General features: G+C 40.1%; 1 protein-coding gene across 1 annotated transcript in view; it reads left to right on the top strand.

Moving 5' to 3' along the window:
• si:dkeyp-14d3.1 (transmembrane protein 132D) overlaps positions 1-22001 on the top strand; it is a 287155-nt gene that overhangs the window by 28508 nt on the left and 236646 nt on the right. The gene's annotated exons all lie outside the window — the stretch shown is intronic.

Here is a 22001-nt window from a genome sequence, read left to right as displayed (position 1 = left end):
AGCAGCGCACGCCAGGACTCCAGGGAGCTGTTGCTGCTGCTGCACAGCAGCCCACGCCAGGACTCCAGGGAGCTGCTGCTGCAGAGCAGCCCACGCCAGGACTCCAGGGAGCTGCTGCTGCAGAGCAGCCCATGCCAGGACTCCAGGGAGCTGTTGCTAGTGCTGCTGCAGAGCAGCCCACGTCAGGTCTCCAGAGCGCTGCTGCAGAGCAGCCCACGTCAGGTCTCCAGAGCGCTGCTGCAGAGCAGCCCACGTCAGGTCTTCAGAGCGCTGCTGCAGAGCAGCCTGACTCCAGGCCAGACACACCACAGCCTGACACACCACAGCCTGACATGACGCCTGACCCTAAGTCTGCCTCTGCTCACATCACTGAGGGTCCGGCCAATGCCTCAGCTCCTGCTCACGTCACGGAGGGTCCGGCCGACGCCTCAGCTCCTGCTCACGTCACTGAGGATCCCGTTGACGCCTCAGCTCCTGCTCACGTCACTGAGGGTCCGGCCAACGCCTCAGCTCCTGCTCACGTCACTGAGGATCCCGCCGATGCCTCAGCCTCTGCTCACGCCACTGAGAGTCTCGGCGACGCCTCAGCCTCTGCTCATGCCACTGAGGGTCTCGGCGACGCCTCAGCCACTGCTCACGCCACTGAGGATCCCGTCGACGCCTCAGCTCCTGCTCACATCACTGAGGGTCCCGTCGACGCCTCGGCTCCTGCTCACATCACTGAGGGTCCGGCCAACGCCTCAGCTCCTGCTCACGTCACTGAGGATCCCGTCGACGCCTCAGCTCCTGCTCACGCCACTGAGGGTCTCGGCGATTCCTCTGCTCACGCCATTGAGAGTCTCGGTGACACCTCAGCCACTGCTCACGCCACTGAGGATCCCGTCGACGCCTCGGCTCCTGCTCACATCACTAAGGGTCCGGCCAACGCCTCAGCTCCTGCTCACGTCACTGAGGATCCCGCCGATGCCTCAGCCTCTGCTCACGCCACTGAGAGTCTCGGCGACGCCTCAGCCTCTGCTCATGCCACTGAGGGTCTCGGCGACGCCTCAGCCACTGCTCACGCCACTGAGGATCCCGTCGACGCCTCAGCTCCTGCTCACATCACTGAGGGTCCCGTCGACGCCTCGGCTCCTGCTCACATCACTGAGGGTCCGGCCAACGCCTCAGCTCCTGCTCACGTCACTGAGGATCCCGTCGACGCCTCAGCTCCTGCTCACGCCACTGAGGGTCTCGGCGATTCCTCTGCTCACGCCATTGAGAGTCTCGGTGACACCTCAGCCTCTGCTCACGCCACTGAGGGTCTCGGCGACGCCTCAGCCTCTGCTCACGCCACTGAGGGTCTCGGCGACGCCTCAGCCTCTGCTCACGCCACTGAGGGTCTCGGCGACGCCTCTGCTCACGCCACTGAGGGTCTCGGCGACGCATTGTTTGTTTTGTTCCTGCCTCCTGTAGTGAGTGAGTTTTTTGTTATTAAATCTTTTGCACTTACCGTCATGCTGCGTTCTGGTCTGCATTCTGGGGTCCTATATCTCACAAACCGTAACAATGGATCGGTGCGGCCGCCACAGTAATGAGGATGCTGTGCCGGTCCTTTGTAGAGAGCTGAGCCAAAAAGTGAAGCTCTGGATTACCCAGTCTCACCTATGGGCATGAACTTTGGGTCATGATTGAAAGAACAAGATCCCGGATACAAGAGGCTAAAATGAGCTTCCTTCGCATAGTGGCAGGACACTCCCTTAGAAATAGGGTCATGAACTCGACCATCTGGGCGGGGCACAGAGTAGAGCCGCTGCTTCTCCACATTGAGAGCAGTCAGTTGAGGTGGCTCGGGCACTCTGTTTCGGATGTCTGTCTGTCTCAGACTTGGTTTAGCTTTAAGCACCATAAACAATGCAAAACATCATGCGATAAACAATATTTAGATCATTTCTTCCCAAACTAACGTTCTCTGTCTAAACATCCCCTTTTACATGAACTGTTCTGAAGAAAGGAGATGGAAGGTCCAATGAGTGGCATATCATTGCCAAAAAATGCGCGCAAACAAGAGATCTGCGCCAGCAGGATTTTGATCCACGCGAATGAGCAGGGTTTTTCTCCTCACACGTGCATGTGAGCAAGCAAGATTTCAATTAATTCTTAAACATCTTAGGTTCCAAGAAAGAAAGACGCGCTAGTCAGCTAGCGTTAGCTTACATCATGTTTGCAACTACATGCTGCCTGCAGACAGCGGCAACAATGTAAGGTAAGTTACTAGAATTTTTTTAATTGAATGTCGAGCTAAGAAAATGATAAGCTGTGTTACACCCAATATGTACAGATAATGTTGCAGTGTGATACATTTGTAACTTACATCCTGTAAGTCTGCCATGAAGCCATCTTGGGTTTCCCACTATCACTGCTTGTGCTGCATTCCATTAACCTCGGAACTGGGAAGTTTGAGTTTACGTCATGTCCGAGTTCCAGATTCCTGCTGGTTTTTGTTCATATTGCTAGCAACTGTAACAGCAATCTTACAACAATGCCAATAACACTTTTGTATGCGGTATTTCATGCATATAAACATTGAAACATCTCATCTTATAAACACTGAAAAGTAGAATGAAAAATTCAGACTTCCTAGTACAAATGGAACTTCCTCTTCTGATGGCCATTTACAGGGAATAGGGACTTTAACCAGTCATGTGTAGTGATATGATGGAGACTGGATCCACCCACCTCAAAGGCAACATCTGCTTGTGGGTGAGCAAGCAGGATTTCAATATATGCGCACAAGGAGGAAAAATCTTGCTCACTCACATGCGCGCATTGAAGTCCTGCTCGCGCGGATTTCTTTTTTTGCTTGCAGATTTTTGGCAGTGATATGCCACCATAGTGCTCATTTAAGTAGCCAAGGTGGCCCAGTCTAGCCACATGGCGGGCTACTCTCAGTAGCAGCTGTGTGGGGTAGCTCCTGCCAGTGCTGTATAGAAAGAGTTACAACACTATTTTTAAAATGTTTTAACTTTTTTATTTTACTTCTTTTTTATAACGTGTCCCATCAGGTAGAGTAGCACTCAGAATTGTTGTCTGACTGCCAAGAAGAAGCCCAACAGATATACTTTCACAGGTGGAGCACTACGGCTAACCCTAGAAGACTGCTTCTACATGCAGCCACCAGGAGTGAGCCAGCACACACCACAAGCCTCCAGTCCCAGACATCTAGAAGCACCACTACACCAGCGGGCAGAGACACCAACCACTGACAGAGAGTGTGGCATGGAGGAAATAGGCCCCACATTTGCCCCGACACTCTTTGAAAGTCATACTGAAAAAAAGTGGTTTTCATGTGTTGCTTTGAAGTAAATAATTGGAAAAAATACTATTTAAGATGTTGAGGTTGGAACAAGAGAAAGGTTTACAGTGTAAATGTAGATATCACTATATTTTTGGTTTTGTACGATATATATATATATATATATATATATATATATATATATATATATATATATATATATATATATATATATATATAAATGTATTTTTAAGTAAATGGCTGGCTGCGCTGCATTTGAATGCAGAGAAAGGAATCAAAATGTATGGATTCTCTGAAGACATTGAAATAAAAAGAAACTGGTTGTGCAGTAAATACCAACTTTGTGAAGGTTATGGTGTCAAAGTACTGTTGTTCAAACCTCTTGTTTTAACTTATATTATTTTGCAGGACAAAGAAACTGACATCTTGTTACCTTGGTGATTCTGTGTACAGTACAGACCAAACGTTTGGGCACACCTTCTCATTCAAAGAGTTTTCTTTATTTTCATGACTATGAATATTGTAGCTTCACACTGAAGGCATCAAAACTATAAAGCTCATCAACAGATTGCCAAGAGTGTGCGTAGCAGTAATCAACATAAAAGGTGGCTACTTTGAAGAACCTAGAATATAAGACATATTTTCAGTTGTTTCACACTTTTTTGTTCAGTATATAATTCCACATGTGTTAATTCATAGTTTTGATGCCTTCAGTGTGAAGCTACAATATTCATAGTCATGAAAATAAAGAAAACTCTTTGAATGAGAAGGTGTGTCCAAACTTTTGGTCTGTACTGTGTGTAACAGGCTTCAGCAGTTCATTGAAGTCACTCTTGTGTGGTTTAGCTGAAAAATATAAAACAATTACTCATCTTCACAATCACATTTTTTTTTTACTGATAACATCCCCATTTATGTTGCCGCCTCTGACACACCATCTGTTAAAGGATGTATAACTTGAACTAAATTAACGATGTCAATTTCATGAAAAATGTTTTCTAGTTGAGATAGTTTAGTAACTGGAATTAAAATCAGTTTTAAGATTGTGGACACAGCAACAAGATCTTTTTGTCCTCTGACTCTCTCAGTCGGAGCCTCCACTATACACACAATCATTATGTCTCATTGGAATGCATTTTAGGCTCAGAAATTTCCCAAAAAGTTTACAAAATTATAAATGTTGATATTGCAAACTGTGCTGAATATTTTAAAAAACTGAATTAGAGTGAAATGGACCCGTTCAAACCTGTCAGGACCCGTCGTGTTTGGAATTAGCTAGCTGCAGTTCAACTACAACTAGCTGGTTAACATGATTAATCAACTAAAACTGGCCACATGAAATATCATTGTCAACTTATTTTGGTATGGAGTAGTGAGCTAACGCTTGTCAATGCTGAAAAAAATTTGTCATTTTACCATCTTACCAGAGAAATAATTCTGAAACACAAAGAATGAACTGCATTCAGTGCTGGAACTGCTTGTGTTTGGAACCTTCTGTAGATGCATGACCCATGTGACTTCCTCATTCCATTCTTTCTATAGAAGTCTATGGGAGTGAGAACACTCAACTGTAAGGCTCTGGCTCCCGCTACCCAGAGTGGCACGTTGGAAGACATGCAATGTTGCGATTCCTGTCGTCTAATCTCCGGCAGGGAAGAAGGAAGTCGCTTCACTCGACGTGATTAGAAACAACATCTCTTCGGGCACATCCCTGGTTCTGGTTGCTTTTCTGCAGAAGCTCATAAAGACACATTAAAGACAGGTTGTCTTAATTCCCTTTTTTGCATGAATGCTGGATTATTCGGACAGCTGATCATACTTAACATTGTGGCGGGTACTCAAACGTCAGATCCTAGTCAAGTCAAGATTGAAGTTTGAAGAATTAGTCCAGCTTGCCAGCAAGTCGGACTTTCACGCACGTTGCCTCTCCTATCCACCCCTCTGCGAGAGTTGCATGGTAGAGAACAAGATGGAGTGGAAAAAGTGTTTTTGATAATGGATCCATAACATCACAAGAATTTCAGCTGTAACTCCTGCTTCCTGGGCTGAGCTAGAAGTAGGTTAGTGTTGTATTTAAAGTTGCAGTTTCCTACAAGCATCTTGTTTTTGTGTAGTTCGGAGTCCATGTTTTGTCCATGGCTGGGTGCACAACACCTAGGAGTAGAAAAACAAGTTTTGTTTGAATCACATCCACCTTGATCAACAGAAGAGATAGATGTATATTCCTTCACATTCATCAGATGGGCTTAGAAAAACAGTTCATGCTGCAATCTAACAGAACTTTTAACTGTCCTCTCCTCAGTAGAGGGTCAAATAGACAATGTTGGATTTTTGTTCTTTTGTGTTTGTCCTCAGTGCAAAACTTACCAATTAGCATCTGTGTGTAGTCACATTGACAATAACTGACTCGGTCTTTGGCTTGACTTATGGGAATGTTCTGCAGTAATGGTCACTGTAAAGGTCAAAGATTAATTAGAATGCACAGTTAATGTTTTAGACTGTTTCAATTAAATTAAATTAAATTCAGTTTCATTTATATAGCGCCAATTCACAACACATGTCCCAAGGCACTTTACAAAGTCAATTTAATCAAATCATACAGATTTCAAGTCTGGTACATATATTCCAAGTAATCCTTACTATCAAATAGTGCAGTTGGAATCAGTCTGTTATTCAAATTGGTTAAACGTTTTTTCAGTCTAAGGAAATCCAGCAGATTGCATTGAGTCAGTGACAGTCACTCCTCCCAGATGAGCACAGTAGAGACAGTAGACAGTCCCTTGCATTGACTTTCCAGCAATCCTTCATACTGAGCATGCATGTAGCAAACAAACACAAGCACTGATTCAGGAGTACTTTCAATAGGAAAGAAAAGTGAAACATTAATGGTTATAGCTCCTTTAGGGGAACTCTTATCCCCCTCTCCTCGTCAAGGCATGCACATTGGTTGACAAAAAGCTAGTCCCATTCAGAACTCTCGTCGCTTAGTTTTTTGCTGCAATAACAACCCTCCAGACATATCAGGCCACCCTGCAGCACCTGGAAGCCCTTCTTTGCTTTCCTTAATGGCATCCCCACTGACTTCTCCAACCACCGCCGCCAGCCTTCTGTTTGGATTTATGTATTTCATCTCCAACTTTACCAGACAGGGTTAGGCGAGTGTCACTGCAATGTAGAGTTTACTTTTTATCGGTCGATACTCTTTAATCCCTGAGATGAAGCTTTTTCTCATGAACTTAAAATAGCTCTTCCTCTCCCCCGCAATGAAGCAACAGGCCCATTACTCTTTATAAGCTCTTATCGCCATAAATGTGGCTATCCATTAAAAACATGGCAATAGACGTCCCCAGCTGGTCCCATTGTGGGCTGCCAGCATGTACACACACTTACACAAATTCAAACTGACCCTTAATAAAGAAAAAATTTTTATAGCAATGAATTCAGCTAATTTCTGAGATATAATACTAACGCCCACGGTTGCTCCTTTTAAAATGTCCAACTTTTGCATTTTGACTGCTTTTCTCCCCTTCATCACTTGTGCTCACCAGCATAGCAGACTCCCCAGACCTCTGTGTGCCTGAATGATTTCTCTTCTATGCAGGCTGACATGAAGTAATACCATACTGTGTTTTATATTGATTCCTCTTCCAGTCCCCCTTTCTTGAATCTCTTTGTGGGTTGGAGCATAAATCATCTGCAAATGATCCTTGAAGGAAATATTTTATTTATTATTCTTGACGCATGGTCACATATTCAATAGCCCTTATTAATTTGAACATGGTGAGAAGTATGATGTGGGTAATTCAATGAGACTGGAGAGCTTTCTCCCCATTCTTAATATAAAGGACTTTCCTGTTTGGCATTCGCAGCAAAGTGCAGGACAGATTTGAAGCAAGAAGAGGGTCAAAGAGTGTAATCACAAACTTGGACAAAGGAATTTCCCTGTCATCAAATTTTAAATGATATTTGATCTTTCCACATCACATGTAGACTGTAGAGGACAGAAATTATTATCAACAAAGGGGAAACTCACAAAACAGTGCCAACTCCTCTAGTTTTGCAGCTGTTTTGCACTTTCTGTTTTATTTCTGCATGCGATTCATAAAGCAGACAGCACTAAATACATGTAAAGGCAGACATGCCCATTAAGTCCAGCAGAAGGGAGTAATTTATAGTTATTGCTTTAGGTGCTAGTTTTGTGCTTCTCAGCCACAAAGGCAGTAGATGTGGTGAAGTGGTGAAAGAGAGGAAACAACAAGACAGCTCCAAGTTCTAACCTGATGAGGCATTCTTTAAAAGTTAAACAGCATCATCTGACTGGAAAAATCATAAACCATCCCATGAAGGGCATTTTCTAAATCAGTCCAATCCATTTTATTTATATGGCACATTTAAGAAAACATGAGATTGTCATAGATAAAAAACTTTAACTATAAATTAGAAAATATACTTGAATCAATAACATCAGAAGAATAAGAAAGCAAAATACAATAAAACTCAAAACAGAGACCACACAATTCCCATTCTGCCTTCTAAGCCAAGAAGTAAAAGTGAGTTTTAAAATGAAATTTAAAGATTTTTAAAATCATTAGGTATTGTTGCAAATTGAATGAGAAGGTGGTGTAAGAGCACAGATTGAAAAATGATTACATGCAATCTTTACAACACAATGTCCTAACTTGTAACGATACCAGAAAAAGAAAGACTTGTGCAAAATTACATCTTTCTGGCTTTTTGCTCACATGCACATCTCTTCCTCACCCCTTGGCTACCATGTCCCCTAGTATCCACCTTCACTGAGTTGCTTGGTCTCATTTGTGCAATATTGACAGATCTTCTTTACAGAGTCAATGTAAAAAAAAATATTTGTCATTCATCTTTGCATGTGAAGCTTTCTAAAATAACAAGGTTTGAAATCTGTATTTGAAAAAGCAGCAACCATGGCCAAGTTGGGAGTACTCACTTTTTTTTTTTGAAATGCAAAAAGAATAATCTTGTACCACCAGTGGCTTTTATTTACAGTTCGGCAGAGAAAAGGAGAGGAAATGCTGAACAATGCTGACAAAATTACAGCAAAAACCCTGGTTAATAAAAAGTAAATACTATGTTGTACATAACATTTTCCATTTCAAGATAACTTTAATTTGTAAAACAAATTTAACACCTATCTACTGGTTTCTACTGTCTTTGCTGGGAGGCTAAATTTATACCATTGATTAATTGGAAAACCATTGCAAGGGGCACAAATCCCCCTTGGGCTGCTCTTTGGACACCCCTGACGTAGAAAATTTAATTGATTGGGGAAACCGTAAAAATATCAGGCAGACTTCACTGGTCCCGTCCCTGACCACTTTTTTGTAAATCAAGCTGTGCTGCAGGTCAATGTTTTCTTTTTCTGTGTCAAAATGACCACCAGTTTTGAGCAGACTGTATATTGTCCATGACCTGTGTAAACAATAAGCACTAGTCTTTAAGAATTTCAGTTTACACTGAATGTAATTTACGTAAAAATAAAAAAGTATGGGCAGGTGTTTCCCTAAATGCATGCATACTGTGGGCAAACTGTGTCAGCACAGATAGCTGCTATTTAAAGTTATGTTAAGACCAGATATGCCTTTCTGTCTCATTTCGGAAATCAAAGCACCTGCAAACCCTGGTTTGCCTACATTTAGCACCTGCAAATACATTCCTGTATATCCGCCTAAATGTTTTTTAGAAAGTTCATTGATCTTGGTAGCTTCAACTTTTTTTTTCCAATTCATTTCTCTGGTAATTTTTTCTTACCTTCTTCTTCTGTAACTTTCCATCCTCGCTCGTTATATCTTGTCTGCCTTGACGTGTGATGAAGCAGAAAGACTGTCAAGCTGGCAACTGACTTCTAAACTGTGCCCACCCACATTATCACATCCAGGAGTGGGCAGTGGGAACATAGCATTTCCCTTTGCTGGTGTGTTTTGTAGTGACACCAGCATATGTGAATATGCTGTCCCAGTTTTACATATTTCTGCAGTAATCCCAGTAGGTTGATGAGGGAGCCTGTGCCGCTTGGCCTGTCAGCACTCATATGGGACGTGACTCTCACCTTGCACACCTCTGCATCACCGAGTCTGACATACAAGAAATTGGAAAGCTCAAATTGACAGGATCTGCAAGAGTGGGATCAGATTTTTTTAAGTGACAACCAAAGTAATTGGAACTAAAATATATTGGGAAGCTATTACATACTACACAGTTGTATATGATTCAGAAACTAAACCAGATGGAGAATGGACCTAATTTGACATATTTAAAATCAATTTCCCCTGTGCTGTCTTTTGGTCAGAAGTAACATCTCTTCTTTTTAAGTCCGTGGCTGATTTCATCTGTCAGACTCATCTTGTTTCAGTTGACTGTGACCACGAAACTGTAAGGAATGATGAACTCTATGCCTGCCAGGAGATATTAGTTTAGCCCATAAGCTGCACTGGCATGCAGAGGTATCAATCTGCACATCACGGTATTATGCTCAGGTTTAAACACCAAGGCAGCATTGATAACCCCCAGAGAACCCTGAACATTAAAGCCCAAGGGTCCCCAGGTACTGATACTCTGTGAAACATTTTTATTAACATACACATACCGTGGCTATCAAAAAGATGTAAATTTCACCAGATGATAATTACAATCAGATGTATCAGTGCCCACATAACTTGTTAATCAGATCATTTTGACCAAGTAGTTAAGTTTATATAATGCATCCCTTAGCGCAAGTCACCTAGATTATACCAAGTCAAACTTGGACTCCAGAATAATTTATTTTCAGTAAAGATCACCAAAACATACACCTCATTATGTTTTACTACATATGTACCAATTAGAATTTTGTGTCTGATTTCCAATCTCACGTTTTTGACATGCAGATACGGATAATGGCCAATTTCTCTTTGAGAACTATGCATAATACATTAAACATAAAGACAGCATTCAACATGTTTTTTCTTGCCTTCCTGCTGTGATCAATCACTAATTGTTTAAATTAGGAGCAGAAGCCATCTCATGCTGTGTGTGAGAGAGCAGAATCTGTAATACAGGCTTTATCACTATTTAAAAGCCAAAATGATTATGGAGATGACATTTTAAACTGTCGTTCATTCACTAACCCATCCCATGATCCAGGAATTTTAGGGGTGTTATTGGGGGTGCTGCGGCAGGCAGGGATCTTAAGCTCTCCCAATCTTCTGCTATGGTGTCTTTAGCATCTTATTCTATCTGTTTGTGTGGGTAGTATTACTAAAAGAGCAATACCCGTGTGTGTTCCTTAGAGACTGCAGACTATTACTTTAATAATGAGATTTCCAGACGGCTGCCAGCATTTCACAATCCAGCATGTGTTATTGCAGACAAAAGTTGAAAGCTCAAAATCATGAAATGGAGAAACTTTGCTGTAATCCAATCAGACTCCTGCCTATCTGCTGAGGTGTTGCTTTCTCTCACAGACTAAATGAATTGCAGCCTGGTGGCATTTATGTATGGTGCGTTCATTGATTAAAGGTTGAATATGGTCAATACTGTATGAGCTATCCCTAACAGAACAATTCCTATGTAACTGCTCCGGCTATGAATGCTAGTTTGCTAGAAAAAATGTCCAGCATCTCACTGTAACAAACTAGCTGACCAATTTCTGATAAACCATCTAGCTACATTTCTAAGCTTTTTCGCTAATTACAGCTAGCTTTTAGTTAAGGTATTTGTTAGAGGAGCTTTTTTCATGCTGTTATTGTTTTCTTTATCTGGTGTTATGCTTCTAATCAGTACAGATTAAGTATCATCACATACTTCTCAATGTTTGCAAATACATTGCACTTGCACCTTGCAGACTCGCGTCCATGCTAACTTTATATTTGGGCGAGTTGAATCACAGTGTTTCGCTCAGAGATATACACTTTTCTTCTTTTGTTATGTGCTTCACAGTTTTCTTCATCTGCTGTTTGTATGGCAGCTGCCTGTAAATGGGAGTTTTTTTTCCCGTTTTCACACACAGTCAGCTCGATCAATGTCCTTTGTGCTTATTTATTCTATACATTAGTTGGTTAACAAAGTGTATTTTGATAGATCAGTGGTCAACACTTCATTGGGAAAAAAAAAATCCAATGCCACACATATTTATTCTAAATCATAGTCTCGGTCTGAGCTTTCATCGTACATTTTTTTTTTTAAAGATATTTTTTCAGCACTAGTGGCCTTTATTTTTTCCATTTTTTGACAGTAGGTAGACAGGAAAGAGGGGTAGACATTCAGTAAATGTCGCTGGGTCTGGGACTCAAACCCGGGACAGCTGCCATTCGAGGACTGTAGCCTCTGTATATGGTCGCACGCTTTCGCCCCTACACCACCAGCGCCACCCTCATCGTACATTTTTTCATCCATCCTTTTAGCAAGGAGCCCTTGGGCAATTTTGCTAGTTCACATACTTGAAAAATTCATTACCACAAATGTCATCCTATCTCATAACATCACATAATTTAAATCTTGATGTCCTGTTGCGATAAAATGGCTTACTGCCTGATAAAGGGCCCAGTATTGTCATCTTTGGAGCAATGCTTCCCTCATGCTGCCAGGAAGATTCTAAAAAAGTAAATCAGCTTATGACCAGATACATAGAAAATTCCTAATGGTCATCATAAAATATAAAATGAAAAAAAAACATCCTTTGTTTTTGATGAATGCAAGAATAACCAATGTCTCTTCTGCAAAATGATGTGGTCCAAGGGCAAGTTTCTGTAAAGGCTTTTCCATCATTTGGAGAGAAAAAAACTGAAACTGGAAGAGATTCATCATTTAAACCTATTCGGTTAAACACATTGTTAGCTATCGTTTTATAGATTTAAATGTTATTCGGTCAGAAAATTTAACATACACCTTATACATGTTACAAGTGCATGCTCCAATAGACATTTTCCTTTATTGAACTACAGTATGTCTCACACAATCACAAGTCACTTTTATGTAATAACATTCCAAATTATTAAAGGATTGTTGTAACACAAATTAAATTAGTTAGGGCTCATTTTTAAGCTAATGAGGTCTGGATATAAAAAGTAAACAAGCAGTAAGTTCATCATTAGCCATATATAATTACCATGTTGGTATTGGTATTGCAAATAGCAAAAAAAGATTTTACAGAAAGATCTTAAACTGCACATAGGTGTGTTGTTTCTCTTAGTAAAGGTTGTTTTATACTGTATTGTTTCAGGTAAAATGTACACAAGTAGCCATTTATAAATGACACAATAATGATTCCTATCCAATATAATCTAAAAGCCAACTGCAAATTGTGCCAGTAACTGTGTGTTCCAAGGATTAATAACCTAATGCTATATTTATTTTGTTCCACATCAAATTAGCAGGAAAATGTTGTTCACTGGCTAAATATTGCCAATAAAAGTTTCTGAAAATTACATTTTCATGGTTTTTATTTAAGATTTAAATTGTGTACACTTTTGTTTTTTTATGCATTCAAAGAACAAAAGTAAGGTTGTTTGGGTGGACACAGACAGACGCATTGTTTTTCTATATCTAGTTTTTAACCTAAACCAGTTGCTTATATTCACTAAAATGTAAGTGAAGAAAATAAAGACATTCAGTAAACATTTTGAAATGCTAGCAATGATGAAGTAATGTGAAGAAAAAAAAAAAAACGGTTCCCCTAAGTAACTATTTACTTTAAGTGGAGTTGTCCTTTCAACAATTTTATACATTTTGGAAAAAAATAGTTAAAACAATGGTAATATGTTGTCTTTAATGCCATTTAACTGTATATTCTGGAAGTAAAAAACATTTTTTTTGGTATCAGCATGTTTAGAAACATGATACATTCTGACAGATTAAAAAATGTTTTGGAATTAAGTCCATTATGCAAGTTTTTAGCCAACAAGAATTGCTGTACAAATACAGGTCCTTCTCAAAATATTAGCATATTGTGATAAAGTTCATTATTTTCCATAATGTAATGATGAAAATTTAACATTGATATATTTTAGATTCATTGCACACTAACTGAAATATTTCAGGTCTTTTATTGTCTTAATACGGATGATTTTGGCATACAGCTCATGAAAACCCAAAATTCCTATCTCACAAAATTAGCATATTTCATCCGACCAATAAACGAAAAGTGTTTTTAATACTAAAAACATCAACCTTCAAATAATCATGTACAGTTATGCACTCAATACTTGGTCGGGAATCCTTTTGCAGAAATGACTGCTTCAATGTGGCGTGGCATGGAGGCAATCAGCCTGTGGCACTGCTGAGGTCTTATGGAGGCCCAGGATGCTTCGATAGCAGCCTTTAGCTCATCCAGAGTGTTGGGTCTTGAGTCTCTCAACGTTCTCTTCACAATATCCCACAGATTCTCTATGGGGTTCAGGTCAGGAGAGTTGGCAGGCCAATTGAGCACAGTGATACCATGGTCAGTAAACCATTTACCAGTGGTTTTGGCACTGTGAGCAGGTGCCAGGTCGTGCTGAAAAATGAAATCTTCATCTCCATAAAGCTTTTCAGCAGATGGAAGCATGAAGTGCTCCAAAATCTCCTGATAGCTAGCTGCATTGACCCTGCCCTTGATAAAACACAGTGGACCAACACCAGCAGCTGACACGGACGGCCCCAGACCATCACTGACTGTGGGTACTTGACAATGGACTTCTGGCATTTTGGCATTTCCTTCTCCCCAGTCTTCCTCCAGACTCTGGCACCTTGATTTCCGAATGACATGCAGAATTTGCTTTCATCCGAAAAAAGTACTTTGGACCACTGAGCAACAGTCCAGTGCTGCTTCTCTGTAGCCCAGGTCAGGCGCTTCTGCCGCTGTTTCTGGTTCAAAAGTGGCTTGACCTGGGGAATGCGGCACCTGTATCCCATTTCCTGCACACGCCTGTGCACGGTGGCTCTGGATGTTTCTACTCCAGACTCAGTCCACTGCTTCCGCAGGTCCCCCAAGGTCTGGAATCGGCCCTTCTCCACAATCTTCCTCAGGGTCCGGTCACCTCTTCTCGTTGTGCAGCGTTTTCTGCCACACTTTTTCCTTCCCACAGACTTCCCACTGAGGTGCCTTGATACAGCACTCTGGGAACAGCCTATTCGTTCAGAAATTTCTTTCTGTGTCTTACCCTCTTGCTTGAGGGTGTCAATAGTGGCCTTCTGGACAGCAGTCAGGTCGGCAGTCTTACCCATGATTGGGGTTTTGAGTGATGAACCAGGCTGGGAGTTTTAAAGGCCTCAGGAATCTTTTGCAGGTGTTTAGCGTTAACTCGTTGATTCAGATGATTAGGTTCATAGCTCGTTTAGAGACCCTTTTAATGATATGCTAATTTTAACTTTTCGTTTATTGGTCGGATGAAATATGCTAATTTTGTGAGATAGGAATTTTGGGTTTTCATGAGCTGTATGCCAAAATCATCCGTATTAAGACAATAAAAGACCTGAAATATTTCAGTTAGTGTGCAATGAATCTAAAATATATGAATGTTAAATTTTCATCATGACATTATGGAAAATAATGAACTTTATCACAATATGCTAATATTTTGAGAAGGACCTGTAAATGTAAAGACATCTAATTTCAGTATCTATAAGACCAGTACTATGTTGCTATATTTCTACTCTTCCCCTCTAAAAACTACTTGGAAAAGAAAAGATCCTACTCAATGGATATTACATTAAAGCTTTGTAGTTGTGTCTACAAAAAATTACATAACATTAGGTTCATTCTTCATTGCTAATTAATGCATTTTACGAAGAGTGGACAATGTAAAAGAAATATCTTGGGGGAGTGAGACATAGTTCTAAACATGCAGAGGAAAAAAATTGCTTGATATTGAGTATGTATTGTGTTTTTAAACTCTCCTCTCAAAACTAAAATTAAGCAGCTTTGGATGATTTATTTCATCAAACTAATAACAGTTGTTTATTCTTAATTGGCTATTTTTGATTTTAAGGTTTTCAACCTTTATCTAGGTCAAATAGGATTTTGTTTCAGCTGACATATTCAGCTGGCCAGGAGAACTGAGTTTAAGTAATTCATGGAAATGCATAAACTGAAACATGTGGCAAACACTGCTTGCATGATGAACTGGTTTGTGGTTTAACGATTCTATTTATAGCTGAAACCTGGGTTAAGGAAATGACTCATTCAGTGCAATGAACCATTTTCATTGCATAGTATGGTAATTATTACATCCTTCTACTTTTAAGTCACTTCTAATACTTTAGCAAAGACATATACAGGTCTTGAATTGTGTGGAGGTTTTCATTTTTCCTTCCATTTCCTGTTTTCCACTTGATTAACTTTTCATTTTACAATGAGATGGCAGCACACTTAAACCTTCCTCTGCAAAAAGAGATGGGCATTGCCTTTCTTTTATGCTCAGAGGTTTGTCTAAGACTTTCTCCCTGGATCAAGGTCTTTCTTTGGTTTATGTCAGAAGCTCCCCTAGTTGTTTTACAGTGGTAATAATAAATAGTAATTAAATTATATATATTTTTTTTTTATAATGGATTTGTGACTGTCTGAGATAAGGACTATAGTAGTTCATCATTTCAAGATGGTTAGCATCTTCTGGTCTTTGTAATTTGCCGTGAGCCATTCCTAAACTATTTTGGTATGTTAATTATGGCACTCTTGCCCAGGTCTGGGCATTTATAACGCCTCGGCCACATTCTGCTCTTTAGATGTGTTGGACTTGGCTCCAGTGGTGAAGCGTTAACTGTTAATTTGACATGGAAATCTGAAAAACAGCTATTTTAAAACTAAATGCTGGTGTTTGTCTGTTCAGGAAGCTACATTAGAACATCTCACGTGTGAGTGTCAGTACTGGCTCATAACAGTGACTGATACATTTGTAGAGTTTTTAACAATAAACAGATATTTAAGGGCTGCAAAATATCTACAGCAGATATCCACACCCGACAAAGCAAATAGCAAATAGTGCCCAAATACTAAAGGTTGAAGTTTTGAAAATCATATCTGAATTCAATTTGTGAAATAGTCCAAACCCACTGTTAAGTATTTATTTATAAAATTGAAAGGTAAAGTTGCTGTTTGTGGAAAACAGTTGTTTTTAGGGATTACAGTTTGTTTTAAAATAATCAGACTAAACATACAATGACTAATTTTTCTGAAATGCAATTGCAGTAACATAATATAAAGGTGCGATAATATCAAGTTTCAATGATTGGCTTGGTATGTTGCATTTTATTGTTCAGCTGCATAGACATATGTTACCAACAGCCAGTAAAGAACATATTTAGAGTTTATCAAATACAATCACCAGCTGCTTGAACTGCCTTTTCTTCATGGCATAGAGCAAACAAGGTGTCAGAAAAATTGTTTAAAGATTTGTCCATATTGACATCAATTGCTAGGGATTCTCTGGCTGCACAGCCATTATGTGAATCCCCTGTTCTGCCATGTCACAAAGGTCCTTTTCTTACCATGAATGATGAGGTGGAGGAACCAAATGCAGAGAGGAGGCAGGAGGCAAGCATGTGAAAAGAGATTGTGTTACTTTCAAAAACCAGGGTCCACAAGAAATCAAAAACAATAATTCACTTAAGGAACACGAGAAGCAAAGGAACAGACAGGTGGCAACAACAGGTGAATTTGACACCGATTGAAGTGGTGCTTTTTTACTGGGGAGCTTGATTGCTTAAATGCTAGACAGATGAGTGGTGAATAGACTGGAGACATCTGGGGAGTGCAGTCCAGGGAGCTGAGACACAAAGGGAAAGTACTGGCTAAAAAATGTCACGGCCTGTTTAGGGGTGGTCAGGCCACAACATGAAAGTTATCCATCCTTGTCAGACCCTAAGCAGCCACAAAACACAGTTGTACCCTTTTTAAAATGAAATATGTATGAGACGTCACATTTCTTTTCAGATATTAACACTGAGAATGAGCTGGGTGTAAATTCATGGTGGACCTATACCGAAACAACAAAAAAAGAAAACTGTGAAAGATCAATCTGACTTACCTATTCAAAATAAATAAACCGTATTAAAGCAATTTACCTTCCTAACTAAAATAGACAGAAGAAAACGTGGCCAAAAATGCAGTTCATCCATACTAAATCCTTAAAACCATGTGCAACATTGAAGATATTCAAGGAGGCACTTTAGAGGTAAGGTGTGGTTGGTTGGGATGAGCAGAGGAGGAATAATGGGCAGTCCTCGGCAGCGTCATCTCACACATAATCTATTCTTAAGTAACCAATTCACGCATGTTCGTCTTCTGGCTCCAACAATCACAGAGAGGCACATGCACATTCAAATATACACACTTAAATAGCAGGACCTTAAAACGGTTGTCTCAAAACAGGGAAAACAAGTGAACACGAGCAAAATGCAAACCTTGGAATACATATAAACTCAGAATTATAAAAATTGTGACATTGCCATGATTAAGAGAATACAATTAACCAGAGAGGGAAAAAAATACCAAAAACATACAAAATACGTACAGAACAAAAAGCATGAAGAATCTTAGAGGCCAAACAATTACCTACATTTGGAAAGCCAAGAGTGGCAAATCTAAAAGCGAAGCAAAACACAAAACCAAATTGTCCTCTGACATCTGACAAGATATTTTCATCCACACAACTGCTGCTTACTTGACATTTTCTTGTTTGAAATACCCAAAGTAGCTTGTTGACACCAACAACAATGCCACGTTCAAACTCACTCAAATCCCCTCTGTCCCCCATTCTGAAGCTTGCTTTGAACTTCAGCATTTTGTCTTAATGTGTGGAGGCAGATTTTGGAAGCCAGTCAGTGACAAGTCAACAAGAGAGGATTAAACAAAATAGTTGCCTTTGTGTCTTTCATCATAATATAGCAAGTTACATATTTCACAGAGGTCTAGCATCTGTAGGAGTTGCAATAACAAGAAACAACATTCCTCAACATTTATAGCAACAAAAGCAGTTCCTGCTCATACTATTCCACTCAGGCAATCATAGCGCTTGCATTTCAAATTTGTACACAGATGTCAAACACTCCCACAACCACAAGATCACAAAACACACAAAAAAAAAACATGTTATACATTCCCAAAAAGAATATATTCTTGGAAAAATTTAGTTCTGCCAGTGATCTTGCCCTCAGAGTCAATCGTGATTATTCATGTGGCCTGTGGGAAAAGTTGCTGCCCACGCCTGCCCTTTCTCCGACTCTAACATGAAAATGACTGGGCATCTTTTTGCAGTTCTCCGCACAATAGAAGTTCATTTTTAAGCGTTGACTTCAAGGTGGGAGCTTCATAATGGGGCAGTTGGTAGTACTGTTGCTTTGCAGCAATAAGGTCCTGGGTTCGAAGCCTGTGGAGTTTTCCATACTGCATGGAGTTTGCATGTTCGCTGTTTGCATGTTAGGACTTGCAGGCAGAATGATGGTAAGTGATAAGGATTTAATGACTAAAAAACAAAAACTCACTCTCAGACGAGGCAGGAACAAAACAATGAATGGGCTGGCAAGACAGACATGGCATGACCCGAAAAACAAGACATGAGCAAGATCTGAAAATGTTTCCGCGAGGAATAAACAGAATAGGTGTGTATATATGGAGAGTGAACCAGGTGAAGCAAAACACATTAACTAGGTGCAGGTGAACCGAATAAAGATAATTGACAGAACAAAACGTGGCTGGAACAAAACAGACTCTTGAATACAAACAAACAGAAACTAGAACAAAATGAAACTAAAGCATGACCAGATCCAAAACCCAAACTTGACAAAGCATGAACAAGACTAAAACATGACCAGAAAAATAAACAGAAACATGATTCAAAACTTCAACTGTGAAATAACATATCAAGAAAAAATCCGAAACCAAAAACCAAACAACCCCAAATCATAACATTGCATGCGTGGGGTCGCTTCAGGCCCACAATCCAGAAACATACCTATTAGTTTAATTGGTCTCTCTAAATTGCCCCGAGGTGTGCGTATGCATGGATTTCTGTCCTGTGTCTTTATGTTGCCTTGTGATGAACTGGGTGTACCAGCCCTACCACAACCCAGGTCAGGCGGGTGTAGTCGATGGATGGATGGATGGATGGATGGATGGATGGATGGATGGATGGATCCATAAAATGTTTGTTTTTGTCACCTTCGCTCACATCCAAAGACATTTCAAAGAAATTTGATGTCTTTGATCCTCAACAATCTGGGTAGGTTTTGCTTGTCAAAGTGACACCCACATAATAGATTCCAGATTCAAATCTTACCAGCAAAACAGTGCTTGGTGTCAAGATTATCAATGTTTTCCCCCTCAGCTCTCATTGGTTTTACTTTTGTGCTTGGCTGGTTAGTTTGAAAAGAATGGATCATTTAACAGATATTGTTCTCTGTGGTTTAATAATGAGATGTGTGAAAAGATCTGTGTATGTGTTGATAACTCTTTCAACTTGCTTACATAAATACAGATGTGAAGACAATAAATCACATTTCAGTACAGAAAAATAGGACCTCAATCAAGAAAACTCTGTAATTGAATCATGAGGGTCTTTTCATTGGAATTAATGTAATGTTACAGCTAACAAACCACAGGATGGATTTCTTTTTCACTGCTTTGTCTTTCTGGGCTATAGAGTTTTTCATGTACCCTCACTATAATGTCCTGTATAATACAATTCCTTGTGTCAACAATTGGCATAAAGCCCTTGCTTGTTCAGGAAAAATACAAATCACCCTGTTTTGTTCAGCTCCTCAGAAGTGCTAGATCTATACCCAAAAGCACTCTAGGGATTTGGATTTGCATTTGATCCAAATAAGCACAAAACTTGAGGTTTGGCTGGATCCTTTTGCATCTCTGACTAGGGCAGCAGCAGCACAGAGGTCTTGAGGAGCACCATGAATCAGAAAATTCATGACAGATTTGTTACCTGTTTGGACATTGATTTACAGGGATGATTGCTAGCGGGAAATGCTCCAGATGCTAGCACAGAGATGGAAGTGTGCTGACGGAATGTAATCACATTGTGGATTAATTGTGGGAAGAAGGTCAAATTCCTCTCTTATAGAGATTAAAACTGTCCTTATGTCAACTTTGCTGTAAGGTTTCCCATCCAGTAGTGTGAAAGATAGTAACAAACAGGGAAAATATTTGCATGCGTACTGAATGTGACCCTACAGCACTTTTAGAAATGACATGACGGATGCATGTTGCCTACTACAATCCTCAATTGAAGTTTTTTTTTTACATTTTGTCACAATACAAAAACAAACCTATGCATTTAATTTGGAATTATTGTGAAAGACTAACAGCAAATAGTGCATAAATAGATGGCAAGAGAAAAAAGATTCAAGGTTCTTTGAAATGTTTTGTTCAAAGGAAATCCTGAAAGGGGGGCTATTCATTTTTATTCACCTCTTTACTCTGATATCCCTAAATAAAGTCTAGTGCAACCAGCTGCCTCAGAAGTCAGCTTGGGCATTCAATAGAATTCACCTGTGTGTGATTTAACCTCTGTGTAAATACAACTGCTGTGTAAAATCCTCATAGATTTGTTGAAGAACATCAATGAGCAAACAGCATCATTAAGACTGAGAAACAAACACCAGAAAGGTGTTTTGTTGTAGGGAAGTCTAAAGCAGGCATTTGTTATAAAACAAAATCCTGAGCTTTGAGTTTGTTGGGCAATCAACTAACAGCAAACATTTAAATGAGGATGCTCTGGCCAAGAGAGATTAAATTTGGTCCTCGTGGTCACCATGTATAATGCTATGTGTGACAGAAAACTAACAATGAACACAAATGCCTACACTGTGAAACATAGTATTGGCAGCATCATGCTGTGGGGATTCAATTCAGTTTATTTATATAGCGCCAATTCACAACACATGTCGTATCAAGGCTCTTCACAAAAGTCAGGTACATACATTCCAATTAATCCTAACCATTGAACAGTGCAGTCAGATTCAGTTATTTATTCAAATTGGATAAAAAGTTTTTCTGTCTAAGGAAACCCAGCAGATTGCATCCAGTCAGTGACTTGCAGCATTCAGTCCTCCTGGAAGAGCATGTAGAGACAGTGGACAATCACTGGCGTTGACTTTGCAGCAATCCCTCATACTGAGCATGCATGTAGCGACAGTGGAGAGGAAAAACTCCCTTTTAACAGGAAGAAACCTCCAGCAGAACCAGGCTCAGTGTGAGCGGCCATCTGCCACGACCGACTGGGGGTTTGAGAGAACAGAGCAGAGACACAAAAAGAACAAAGAAGCACTGATCCAGGAGTACTTTCTATGGGAAGGAAAAGTAAATGTTAATGGATGTAGCTCCTTCAGTCGTTTCACAAAGAAAGAAAGAACAGATAAACTCTGAGCCAGTTTTCAAGGTTAGAGTCTGAAAGAGAGCACATAGAGTTAGTCACAGTAGAAGCTCAGTCAATCGCCATGTCTAGGAGAGAGAAAGGGTTAAACACTGAAAGACAGGGCTATGTGGATCATCAGTAGAAGGTGAGTATTAAGTTGTTGCCAGCAGAAGCTTGGACGATTCCCCTTTCCAGAAAGGTGTCACAGGTAGACACAGAGTCAGGCCAGGTGTAGCTTCTAGGAAGAGAAAAGAGAGAGAACATAAAGTTAAAAACTGAAATAACAGGAAATAATGCAAAATTATTTATTAACACATTGACTCAGGTTGAGAAAATGATCTTCTCAGATATTTTACCAT

Source organism: Girardinichthys multiradiatus, chromosome 12 (genome assembly GCF_021462225.1).
Source record: "Girardinichthys multiradiatus isolate DD_20200921_A chromosome 12, DD_fGirMul_XY1, whole genome shotgun sequence".
In the NCBI taxonomy this organism is placed as follows: Eukaryota; Metazoa; Chordata; class Actinopteri; order Cyprinodontiformes; family Goodeidae; genus Girardinichthys; species Girardinichthys multiradiatus.
The sequence above is the reverse complement of the archived record's forward strand: the minus strand, read 5'-3'. Positions and strand labels throughout refer to the sequence as shown.